Consider the following 11,250-nt stretch of genomic DNA (forward strand, 5'->3'; position numbering starts at 1 on the left):
CCCAGCCTCCTGTGTGTCCCTGCTCTGCCGCCCTGCCTGCTCCCGCCCCACTTGCTGAGGCTCCTCTTTGGGTCAGGAGTCTAACTGCTGTGTGGACTCTGTTATCACCCCAAAGCTTGGCAGCTCCCTCTCACTGGACCCCCGGCTTCTCTGCTGCTGGCCACCAACTGTCTACATCGCCTGTCTAGGGTCTTGCAGGGGCCTTGGCAGTTATTTGCTCACCCACTTCCCTGACCCTGCGTCAGTGAGGAGTATGGCCGTCATGCTGCCAGCAGTCTAGCTGCCAGTCAGCTTGCTGCACTTCCTCCCCCTGCCAGCCCTCCTGCTGTGTGGTATGCTGCAAGCCTGTCTGCTGCAAGCCAGGCTCCTGTGTCTCCATCTGCTCTAGCTGCCAGCCAGCTTGCTGCACCTGCTCCCCCTGCCAGCAGTCCTTCTGTGTGCCTGTCTGCTGCCAGCCTGTCTGCTATGAGGCTTTCTCCTCATGCTGCTGACTGTCCAGCTGTGAGCCTGATTACACTATGTCTTCCCTGACCCATCTTCCTGCTGGCTGTCCTGAGGCCACCCACCCTCACCCTTCCTTCACCAGCCCAGACAGATCTGGAGTCTGAGTGTCCCCCAGCTACTCTCCTGCTCGGCTCCTAGAAATGCTGGCTGCTCCACCTCACCCAGTCCAATCTGGCTGGCTTGATCTTGCTATCAGCTGTGTGACTCTTGGCCTCTGAGTACTCAATAAAACCTCTTCTATCCCCTTGCATCTCGGTAGTTACTGTCATACAGCAAACTGGATCTGGGGCCTGAACATGGCTTTGGAGTCTGCACCTGGCTCTGAGCCTTGCACCTGGATCCTAGGCTTGCACCTGGATCTGAGTTCTGCCCTTGCCTCTGGGCTCTTGCACCTGGCTCTGGGACATTTGTCTGGCTCTGAGCTGCTCAGTTGGCTCTGTGTGATACACCTGGTTGTATGCTCTGCACCTGGCTCTGGGCCCTGCACCTGGCTCTAGGCTATTCGCCTGGCTCCTAGGCTCTGCACTTGCCTCTGGGCTCTTGCACCTGGCCAGTGAGCCTGCACCTGGCCCTAGGAACTGGGCCTGTATTTGGCTCTGGGGCTTGCACCTGGCTCTGTGAGGCCTACACCTGACTCTGGACCTGTGCCCTTCCACTCTTTCTCTATCAGCAGCTATGGGGGATGAGGTCAGCAAATATGACCTGGAGCTCCTGTCCCCTCATTCTGTGCTCTGCTGCTGATCTTGTGGACAGCAAAACTCTTCACACTGGTCCCCACCCTGAACACCACTTAGGCCCTGACTAAATCACACCCCTGTGCTGCCTGTGTCCACCACTGAGTGTGTGATGAAGATCAGGGAGCTCTGGCCTCTGGTCCAGCAACCAGAGGGTCCACTGTGGGAAAGTGTGGGCATCCTGTCTTCCTAACCATCCACGTGCTTGGGGAGGCTAAGCAAATGCTAGAATGAGGAGAACAGAGACCTGGCCTCTGGTTACCCCTTACAGAATGAGGATGAGACATGATGGGACAACAAGATAAGGATAGCCATAAGCATATAGTGATCACAGCAGCCCGGAGTGGTGAGGGAATGTGCCCATGGGAGACAGTAGAACATAATGTCCAAATGTGGGCAAATGTGGCCTCCCCTTTGCTGAGGGACTTTGAGAATTATCTCCTGAAACGACAGATGGCAGAACAAAGAGAACTATGGTCAGGGTGATGATGGCATTGTCTCCGCACTTGACAGCAGGGATGGGGGGGGGGGGGTCACCTGTAGGTGCTATTTCTTAAAAATCTAATTTATGTGCATTCTTATGCCTCTTCCTTCCTACTCCAATCCCTTTCAGCTATCCAACACCAGGTAGGAGAGAAAAAAGGTTAGTGGAGAGAGGGGGCATAGTTCTCTTCAGATACTTCCTGCTGGTTAAGGTCGTTGGGCTCCTTGGGGCAAGTCCAATCTTCAGGATATCTCCAACTTCTTGTCAAACTGCATCAACAGTAACCAGGAGCACAGGAGGAGCAGAAGCCTTCTTCTTTCTCAGTCTCCCCCACCCTCACCCCCACCCGCACCCCATCTCTCTCCTGGCTCTGGCCTTTATTCCCTCTCCAGAGGCCTCAGAATTAAACTAGCTGCAGATGGCAAAGGGCCCCTCTCAGAGCCCATAGGAGGCCAGTAGTCTGCCGCTGTGGACAATCTGAATCAGCCCCACATCCCATACCTGGGATCAAAACAGCAACAACAAAAATATGCTTACTAAGTTTTTTTTAAAGGCACCAAAGCTTTCACTATAGTCACCTTATCAGGGACACATTACCTTGGTGCCAGGTGACAAGGAAGACAGCCTCCCATGGTGGCCCTTTGCTGAGGTGTCAGGTGTCTCTGTGTTGGCATCCTCTGCTGGGTTTCTGCGGTGCCAGGGGGTAGCACTTGAAGCCACAGCAGCACCACTGATGTGCCCCTTACTACAGATCACTGGCTAGGTGATGAACAGCACGTGGTATCATCCTTGGGCCTTACTGTCACAGTGACTGCCGATGTGATCTCATTGCAGATGGCTTAATCAAAGGTTCTCAACCTGTGGGTCGAGACCCCATCGGGGGTTCAGAGGACCCTTTCACAGGGATCACCTAAGACCACCGGAGAACACAGGTTATTTATATTACAAATCATGACAGTAGCAAAATTACAGTTATGAAGTAGCGGTGAAATAGTTGTATGGCTGGTGGGGGGGGTGGTTACCACATGAGGACTGCTATTCAAGAGTCGCAGCATCAGGAAGTTTGAGAACCACTGCTCCAAGTGATGGCACCCGGTGCCTTCTGCTGTAGCTATCACAGTAGTTCTGGCTGTATAAGAAAGCTAGCTCAACAAGAGGAAAATCATACCTGGTTCTGGGAACCTTGCCAGCTACCCAGGGCTAGTGAAAGCTAAACCATTATAATCCTGAACTCCATTCCAAATGTTTATCCCTCTGCCCACACCTAAGTACTGTTCTCATCCCTCTTTAAGGAAAGTTTTTGCAACAGGGACAATAACAGAAAATAGATCAAAATGCGGGGTTGTGGAGTCCCTTCCCTACTGATGCCTCCATAACAGGCTCCTCCATCTAAGGCTCAGGGATAACTTCAGAAGGGCAGGCGGAAAGACTTATAAGAGCCAGAGGACCAGGAAGTTTGCTGTGAGACTGTGTCTACTAGAAATGCCGGGGAAGCTGCAGCTATGAAGTCTCAGCAATGTTGCTGCCTAAACAGAATCTGAGCAAGGACAAAACAAATAGACATGCTAAAATGGGCTTGACCCTACACAAAGAACTACAGGCAACTAAGGGATGCTAAGGTATACAGGGAAGAATACAGCGATTGATTATCCAATACCAAGTGGACAACATACAAGTAGCATTAGATGAACTGAGCAGGTCATATTCATATACGTAGGAATAAATGGATGAATAGGTAGATAGATAGATAGGTAGATAGATAGATAGATAGATAGATAGATAGATAGATAGATAGACAGACAAATACATACATACATAGATACATAGATGACAAACAAATTTGTGTGTGAGTGTGTATATGTAACAACAGTACAGAAAGAGAAACCATGAATTTGAATGAAAGCAAGAAAGAATGTGGTATATGGGAGGGGTAAGAGTGAGAAAAGGGAGGTAAAAATGATATAATTAGATTCTCAAAAAAATAAATAATAAAAATAAAACTAGCTGAGCATGAGCCTGTGAGCAAACCAGCAGGCTATGTTTCTCTGTGCTTTCTCTTTGGACTTCCTGCTTGGGTTCCTCACCTGACTTCCTTCAGTGATGGACTGTGACCTCTCCTAAGTTGTTCTTGGTTAGAGTGTTTTATCATAGCAACAGAAAGCAAACCAGAACATGTAGGCATTCAGTCTTCGCCTGTATGAGGCCCCCTGAAGAGCCTGCTTCGGTTTTCCCAAGTTCAGAGCTTGCTAAATGCAGGGAGGGCATTTGTTAGATATCTGAGAGTGAAGGACCCCACCAGCACCCCTGGGGTGAAGAAGAACACCTGGGTATTCTTTGGGTTTGAGGAAAGCTAGGAACCAAATGCTTTGAAAAATTAGGGCTTTGAAGCAGCCCCAGAGGTCTAGAACGTTCCAAACATGACCACAGAGGCACATGCTGAGAGACTCGCTTGTAACTGAGCTTTGAGCCCTGAGCAAACAAGGAAGTAAAAGTGCAACAGGAAGTGAAGAGGAGAGTGCAAACTGTCATCTGGTTGCTGAGGTGAAGCCCCGAAGGTAAATATACGATAGCTACGAAGCTTAGGGGAAAAAAAAGTTGCTGGAACAAAATACCTGAGGTAAACAGTATATAAGGAAGAAAGGTCTGTTGTGGCTTACAGTTTCATGGTGGAGATGCATAACATGGGCGATGCCCACCTTACTGAGACTGGGAGGAAAGGGCGAAGGGCCAGGCTCCCTTCACAGGCCAACCCTCAGTGATCTAAGTTCCTCCTACCAAGTCCTTCTCACCCAAGTAATGCCGGAAGCTGGGGACCAAGTCTTCGATTTTGGGTCTTTGGGTGTCATCTACAATCATGACACCAGGCGTTTAAGGAACTCTGCCAAATTGGTGCCTGAGCACTAATTTAATAGAATGGTTCTGATACCTAGTGCATGTGATGAGGCTACTTCAGAAAAACTGCGGAAATAACAAGAAAAGACAGAAATAACAAGTGTTCGCTGGAAATAGCAACAACAGGCCACGGGGGCGTGGTGAGAGACACAGAGATCCAGAACCAGCCATCAGTGCTCACTGTGCGGGGTCAGCACATCCTGGATCCCGCAAAGAAGCAAGCAGGGGCTGGGCACAGAAGGAAACACCTAGAAAACGTTCCCAGGCTCACCCAGAGACTGTGCTCACTGGAGGAGGCCTTCAGACAACCTTTGTTGGACAAACTCAGAAAGCTTTGATCAGACCACAGACAGCTGAGGTGAACTGGGACAAGGCTGGCTTAACAGGATACAGCGAGAGAGAAAAGTGTAAGGAATCAAGCAGGAATTCTTGATTTGGAAAGCAAGACCAGGTGAAGTTGAGATGTCCCTGTAGGGCTTTGGCGGCCAAGGGGAGAGGGCGGAAGAGCCAGGGGCAGTGATAACAGACCCCTGAAACAGCCAGTGTGAGGAGATTTTTTTTTTTAAATGACAGTGAACGGTTAGATCTTGAGAGACTAAGGCACAACATGTGTGACAGGAGTTCCAGAGGGACAGAGTAAGAAAGAAATATTTAAAGAAATACAGTGGCCCAAACCTTCCTAATTTTAATGAAACCCACAAGCCTCCACTCCAGGAGACTCGGTGGTTACCATGGACAAAGGCACTCTCACGGAAACCTCAGATTGCTAAGAGACAGGGATGGAGTGAACCTTGACATAGTGAGAGGTGCCCGGCAGCTGAGGCTTTGTCTGAAGCCATGGGAACAGGAAGAGGATTATGACACAGGGTGCTGGGCGGGTTGTGGGGGAAACAACACAGGGTGGGACGGACCATCCTTGGATTGAGCAGTCCTAGCTGCCAAAACAAAGGCAACATCCCCAGATGGGTTGATGCCACCAAAAAGAGAAGGAGGAGGAGGAGGAGGAGGAGGAGGAGGAGGAGGAGGAGGAGGAGGAGGAGATGATAATGATTGTGGATGAACTGACATCTGCCACCCAGCCCATCTCTCTGTCCCTGGTCTGCAAACTCTGATGCCAGACAGGACCCGCTAAGGCTGACCCAAGCTATGCCTCAGTGGATATTTGTTCTTTATAGAGCTCTCCGTGGTCACGTTTGGCTTGGACTAGTTGATTCTTTATCAGTCTGGCTAACTGTGGTCAGTTCTGTTGTTGTTCCTTTCAAACAACCAGCTTTGGGGGGGTTCAGTCATTGCTTTTCCATTTTCCATTTCATTTCTTGGTTCTCTTGTCTTGATTTCCTTCTTAGCCTTGGACGTCACAACTCCTCCTCTCACGGTTTCTTTGCGGTGTGGGACAGACAAATGTGAGATTTTCCTCCTTTTCTCTCTTAGACTTCCCCAGCTCCCTGCTTCCCTCTGGAGACAGGTCTGGCTGTGTCTTATCAGCTTTGGCAGCTGCCCCTTCTAGATAAACCCTTTCTAAATCCCTTTAATCCTCTTTGGCATCCAGGCTGTCCATGATGTAAGTTTGCTGCGCCTGAAAGCCACGCTTGCCTCTAGTTTTGCTGTCTGCTTGCTTCCTGTACGGTCAGGGAAGATAGTTGTTTGGTTTCCGTCACTTTAAATTGTTACCCTGGTTTCGTGGCCTGTCCTGCTGTCTGCTGAGAGAATGGTTCATGTGCGTCTGGAGGGAATTTGGTCTGCTCCTGCTTGGCTTTATTTTACACTTGTTTATGGAGACTGGCTGGCTTCTAGTATTCTTCCATTCCCCCATTTCCTTATTGAACGTGGATCTAGTTCTAGCGTGATTTTGACTAGAGGGAGGGAGGCATCCCTGGAGCTGGAATTGCCCAGCTGGTCGATCCTGCTCAGTTTTGCTTCCTGTGCTTTGGAGGTCAGATGCAAGGAATGACATCTAGTACCATCGAGGGTTGTTGGACCTTCATGAGAGACTCTGCTTATCACACTGTGAGGCTCTTCTGTGCCCCTTCCCCTGCTCATAAGCCAGCCAAGCTTGTACACTGACTACTTCCTTACTGACCACTGACCACTAGCCACGGCCACCTTTCTGGCTGTGGCCAGCTCCCCCCAGGCAGGCCTCGTATCTCCAGGGTACACCATGGCTGCTGTCTCCCCCCCCCCACACACACACAGAATTCCACAGTTGCTCTCATTGTAAGCAAATTCCTCCGGCCGTAACTCTGTGAGGCCGAGAGAACCATGGCCGCCGCCTGGGGGGAGTAAGCTGAGGAAGCAAGACTCAAACTTCTCCACTTCCACTCCCCTGGAGAGCACGCCAGTGAAAGTGTCTTCACTGTCCACAGCTGGGTAGAAAGGCTTTGGCTCTAAGCTTTGGCACTAGTGATGTTTGGGTACAAGACATTGCCACCTTCCTCCCTTCTGCGTCGATTCCGAGGCTAGGCAGATGTGTGCAGCATTTCCACGGCAGCCTGTCTGTGGTGTCTCCTGTCGCTCCTCCTTGTTCATCCGTTCCTGTCCCACAGCAGTCCCTGGCTGTCACTGATCTGTTTTCAGTCCTGCTAGTAGCTACTTGTTACCAAATCCCGGAGGAAAGGATTGTTTCTGCTCACAGTCTGAGGGGTACATATGAAGCAACTGGTCAAGAGGCAAATGGGAAGTGGGGCTGGCTATAAAGCCTCAAGGCCTGCCCCACCCCCTGCCCCAGTGATACTTCTTCCAGCCCAGCTCCATTTCCTAAAGGTTCTACAACCTTCCAAAGTAGGGCCGCCAACTGGGCACCAAGTGTTCAAACACACAAGCCTGTGGGGAACATCTTGAATCCAAAACACAGCCACCCTCACCATACCCTTTCCCAAGACGTCTTAGACACAAAATCACACATGCCGTTCCACACCCTGCCACGGAATGGGCAGACAGACGTTCAAGAAGGCAGAGCTGAGGGCGGCAATAAATACGTGTGGTTACACACCGCTGCCCAAGTCATCACGGAAATGCAAAACGAGGCCCCACGAACAAGCTCTGTACCCCAGGTTCACTAGGGTGACAGTGGGTCTCGAGTAGAGACTGTTGACAGGTTCGAGCCGACCACCCCACTTTATTTCCGGGTGTGCCACGCAATCACTGTGTCCCCTTTATCTCCTTGCTTCATGTTCGGGGTTGCGAGCATGGGATTGTCATTCCTCAACTTGGCCTTTTTTTTTTTTTTCTTGAATTGGATCCGTGACTTAGCGCAGGACAGTGGTTAAATAACAGGTCTAGATTTGGGACTCTGGAACGCTGCGGTCAGCACAGCCATGTGGCTTACTGCTCCTCCAACAATGCAGTGTATTGAGGCCCTTCAACTCCAGAGCACTCTCATCTTGCTTCTGCAGATTCTCCCTCCATAAAGGTTTATGAGGTGCTCGATACAGTCCCTCAGTTTACCCACATGCGCTTCCTCCAAAATACTCCAGTGCTTTCTCACTGGTGTCTGGCTCGCGTCTCCAAGGGCATTATTCTCTGTGGGTGTAGAGCTCTACCTTGGCGCTTGTTTCCTTTCTGATGAGAAGGAATGCTTCCATGGCCTTCTGATCTCCATCTTCCCATCAAGAAGTCATCTGTCCATCATGTCGAGTCTTTGAAGGAGCCGCTACCCCTACCAACTGTCATTGCATTTCAGCCCTAATGTGCACATGTGTGGAATCCCGTGTAGTGTAGTTCACTAAATTCTTTTAAGTGCACGGGAACTACACTCTCTTTGTACTTATGGACCGATGTCTTTCATCAGTTTAAAGCCCCTGCCTGTTTGTATTCAGATACCTACACCACATACATACACATACACACACATACACACACCGCATCCCCTTGTCTCTCCTTATAGGATTCAAAACATCCCCCATCCTGTCCCCTAGTCTATTGATTCATTTCCTCTACTTCAGCCATCCCCCATCTCTGCATTCAGTCATCAAACCCCTCACCTCCTTCCCTTCACTAATCTTTTCTTCAGCTTTGTCTGATAGGCTGTTAACCTAATCTACTGCGGAAGGAAATTTTAGTTTTCGTGTTCTTCATTTTTTAGGATTTCGCTCTTATTTGTGGACTGCAAGTTGCCACTGAAAAACTCTTCACCTCTTTTCCCAATTTACCTGAAAGTTGTGTCACTGACCCTTCAAGGTAAATGCTTCTTTTGATCTGGAGAGAAACAAGAGCATTGCCATGGTTACCCTTTTTTTCTATTTTTATTTTTTCCAGTCCATCTCCACCATCACCTTCTTTGCTTTTGTAGTACTGGGGACCAAACCCAGGGCTTTGTATGTCCCAGGCATTCGCTCTGCTGCCAAGCTATGCCCCTACCCTTCATCAGTCAAGTCCAAGTGTGACTATTTTAATATCTAGATCTCTTGTTCTTCTCTTGACTCTTGGTCAAATGGTCTTGTCTTCTAGAATATATGGTAAGGCTTGGCCAATGGCAAGAATTCACTGTGAAAATAAAAATCTAAGATCCTGTGAGTCTTTAGTGCTGCTGGCCAGCTCAGAATAGACAGCTGTGTCTCTGGCAAACAGTTGGTCTGTGGGCAGCTTACCATGTTCGGCTGAACTGATTTACAGACAGGGCTGTCTGGCTCCTGCTTTGCTTTTTCCCCAAAGAGGATCCTGCACTCATGGTCAGTAATTGCCTCTGAAAAGACCAGCACTTCCCAGACTGCAGGGCACAGAGCAGGGTGGACAGTGTTACAGGGCAATGCAGAGGAATTCAGGAGCTGAGGAGATGCTGTGGAGAGATTCGGGCAGGGGCTATTGGCCAGTAGCCCTGGACAGGCCACCTCAACCAGCTTTGGACTCTGCTTTGTCCTCTGGTTCTGAGACCACCAAAAGCTCTGGTCAGCTTCCCCACGTCTTGGGAGTGAGCTGTGACTCAGTCAATGCCTCAAGAGGAAAATCCATAGTAATTAGGGATCTCCTAGGAATGGGGATTTGGTCCCTCAAATCTTAGCTATTTCTAGGCCTCCCTTCAAACAGAATTCATTTGTCAAGCTGGCTTCTCTATCTTCCCCTGCTCCACTGGCTAATAAGGGTCCATTCCCCACTGTGGAGCATGGTCAGCAGAAGGTCTCATACAGAGTCAGAACAAATCATCACAATATCTTCTCTGAATCCAGCCATCATGCCACAATTTCCCTGAAAAGAAAAGGTGTCCATGCTTTTCAGAGACTTTATACCAAAACACACCAGGTCTTTGGAGACTGAGCAGTGAATGGGACAAACCAGATCCAGCCTGAGGGGATGCAGTGTGCTGTGAAAGGAGACACTGAATAGACCAGACAGGCTGGATGTGGGTGGAGCTTATTTGTTACCACAACTCACAAAGCTCCAGTCCTCAAACACGGGGTGAACTCCACAGCCCCAAACAGAGCAGCACGCAACCTTCCATCCATCTGTGCCCATCAGGCACCTGCCACTTCCATTCCCAGACCTGCCTCATGCAAACTGAGGGACAGGGCATCTTGTTCCCCACTTTCTGGGGTAGGACCTTCACTGGGTAGATGGGGGCCACATGAGACAGGCTGCCTGAGACTGATGGGACAATCTGAAACCATTGGTTACCTCTTTCAGTCTGGGCTGTGCTGGGTGTGGAGTAGCCGCTGACCACATGTGTTACTATCTGACCTACTTCAGAAGCCCCAGAAGGTCCTGGACACTGGCACTATTTTGCAGCTAAGCCTTAGCTCTCACCTCCACAAGTTTCAGAAGGTTCAATGCATTCTACATAAGAGCTGGGATGGTCTCACTTATCTAACAAGGAGGAAGGCAGTAAAGACTCTGACATAACATACGTGAAAAACGAATCAACTACACAGATTATAGAGGTATGAGACCGATCCATAGGGAGAGTGAGGAAGGCTGGCCAGGAGAAGCAGGGCAGAAGAATAAGAGAACAAGGTAGGAATCAGGCAGGACTCACAGGCACTAACCCACACAGTGGCCCTCATGGCTCAGAACTTGGAAACCCAACCAGGAGTTGTCAACCTGCCAAAGTGGGAAGGAAATGAGTCTACCTTTCTGCAGCCTCGGACACAGAGCAGGGTGGACAGTGTTACAGGGCAATGCAGAGGGATACAGGAGCTGAGGAGATGCTGTGGAGAGATTCAGGCAGGGGCCATTGGCCAGTAGCCCTGGACAGGCCACTGCACACATCTGGCATTTAGGAACTGTCACAAAGTAGAGCTGGGCTCCGGGAGGGGTCCTGGGATGAGGGCATCATTCCCCTGGCACTAATTCTTGCAGAGGGAGCAAGGGTCCTGGCAGCTGGCCATGGCAGAATGACATTCCTGCAGCCATAGGATGGCTGTGACAAGTCCGACCAGTGACATCCCAACCTCACTGCTCCCAGCACCACCCAGTGGGCAGGAGATAGACAGACCTGACAACAACATCCCAGACAAACAAACACCCTAATGATGGCCACAAGCCACACCAACAAGGAAGGGAGGCCAAGACAGACAACAGCACAGGAGGATAAAAGCCGACGGCCCAGCACCTCACACTCACTCTACTCTACTCTACTCTACTCTACTCTACTCTACTCTACTCTACTCTACTCTACTCTACTCTACTCTACTCTACTCTACTCTA

At 49.9% G+C, this 11,250-nt stretch overlaps 1 protein-coding gene and 1 pseudogene across 1 annotated transcript in view; both read left to right on the forward strand.

The window, feature by feature from the left end:
• Positions 1-491, forward strand: part of LOC129676580 (keratin-associated protein 10-2-like) — a 717-nt pseudogene extending 226 nt beyond the window's left edge.
• Positions 1-11,250, forward strand: part of Tspear (thrombospondin type laminin G domain and EAR repeats) — a 160,086-nt gene that overhangs the window by 114,961 nt on the left and 33,875 nt on the right. The window lies entirely within an intron of this gene.

Source organism: Psammomys obesus, unplaced genomic scaffold (assembly GCF_907164565.1).
Source record: "Psammomys obesus unplaced genomic scaffold, mPsaObe1.curated_primary_1811, whole genome shotgun sequence".
In the NCBI taxonomy this organism is placed as follows: domain Eukaryota; kingdom Metazoa; phylum Chordata; class Mammalia; order Rodentia; family Muridae; genus Psammomys; species Psammomys obesus.